Genomic DNA, 1,951 nt, shown 5'->3' with positions numbered 1-1,951 from the left:
CATGGACTGATGTTGGGACATAATAAGAGGCTAAGCATTGCTGTGGGGAGATGGTATAAAATGGGATGCACATGCTGTATTGCTATTAACTGTATGCACATGCTGTATTAGCATGATAGTTAATACGAATACCTCTAATGCAACACAGCCTATAACCAACAGATTTTATTTGAAGTAAATTTCTAGATACAAAAAAGCAAAATACATAGTACTGGTAATACAATAATAACAAGTTAAAAATATGTAAAGTTTTGAAAAATAAGTTTCTCTACTGTCTCCTATTAACAACTTCATGAACATGACCACTTACCCTCCAATGACGTATATCTTCCCATTCACAACACAAGCACAAGAACCCCATCGCACGCGGTTCAAGCTGCTAACATTGGTCCAAGTGTTGGTTCGTATGTTATACCGCTCTACGCTATTTAATCCATCACCACCTTAATAAACATTGTATAAACGTATAGAGTGATGATTATAAAGAAAACAGCTTTCTAATATAATAATAGAATACTATATATGTTAAATGTTATTTTATTGTTTATGGTGTTCAGTTAATTTAAAAATGTAAAACAAATTACTCACAATCAAGTCAAAAAATAAAAAAATCAAGTCATTCCTCACAATTAAGTCAAAATTGGGAGAAAAATGTCCACTATGTCATCAAACCACGTTTTATATTTTTAGCCGGCAAAAACATTCTAAAAAATTCTTTAGTGTTTTTTTTGAAAAAATATTTTAATCCCTCTTTTTAAGATAATGTAACATATATTGTTATGAAATAACATACATTAAAACCGAAATATTAAACATAAAGAAATCAAAAATACCCAGTATGGCATAACTTCAATACCTGTGTTATAACAATAAAATATTGCTATAAAATCTGTAAATTTAGAAAATTTAACAAAGCGTAATGAATTATTTTATTGTTTATATATAGAATAAACAACAAACCAATGGCGTAAATCTCATCATTGTAAACAACACCACACAATGCATTTCTTTCCTCATTCATTGGTTTCAGTGATTCCCATTTTCCTTCTCTTGGATCAAAACTTTCCATTGAATTTAAATCATTTGAACCATTCCATCCACCAAACGTGTACAAGCGACCTGTACATGAATTATGTTTGAAATCATTAAATATTTGATCACAATCAAACTAAAGATTAACAATATTTCTAATTTTTATTAAACAATGTAAACTGTTTCTAATGAACTTTATAGAATAAGGATAAATTATATTAAATAAACCAGTTTGATCTAATACATAGTGAGATAATGGTTCACAGTGAACAGTGTCAAGGAGGATCCACTAATTGTATATTGGAATATACATGCGTTATCGAAATACATGTAAAGTGTTTAATCATTATAACAGATTGCATGAAACTTAAAAGAGTTACAAATAAATGCAAAAACATTGAAAATCACGATGCGTCTATTTAACCCTAAAGTAACAACCAGAGTAAAATATTTAAATACAAGAGATCATAGATCTAATGAATGAGCACGGCTTAAACTTTTGGGCACGTTAGTGACCATATAGATCGTTTTTGGTCGAACAGTTGTTCTTGGCGTTGTTGTTGTTGCTGATAGGGTGATTTTTTTCTGCACTTATCTTAATTCTCAATTCTAGCATTTATTTTTTATTCTCTTGATTGAAATCAAGTCGTAATATATACTTATAATTTTTGGACTAAATTTTCAGATTTAAAACCGCATGATTAGCGATTAATTAACGATTACTTTCCTCGTGTACTTTACATAGCGGAAACACTGTCTGGAACACAAATCTGTCAAAATGCTAACATCGGTTTAGTACAGTTTACATCGTAAAATCAAAAAAGACTGTAATTTCTTTGCTAAAATGAGGATTGTACTTACTATACTCAGCACTGCAGAGATGGAATATTTAACTGCGGATTATCAATGACCATTATCG

This window comes from Ciona intestinalis, chromosome 12 (assembly GCF_000224145.3).
Source record: "Ciona intestinalis chromosome 12, KH, whole genome shotgun sequence".
Lineage (NCBI taxonomy): Eukaryota > Metazoa > Chordata > Ascidiacea > Phlebobranchia > Cionidae > Ciona > Ciona intestinalis.
The sequence above is the reverse complement of the archived record's forward strand: the minus strand, read 5'-3'. Positions refer to the sequence as shown.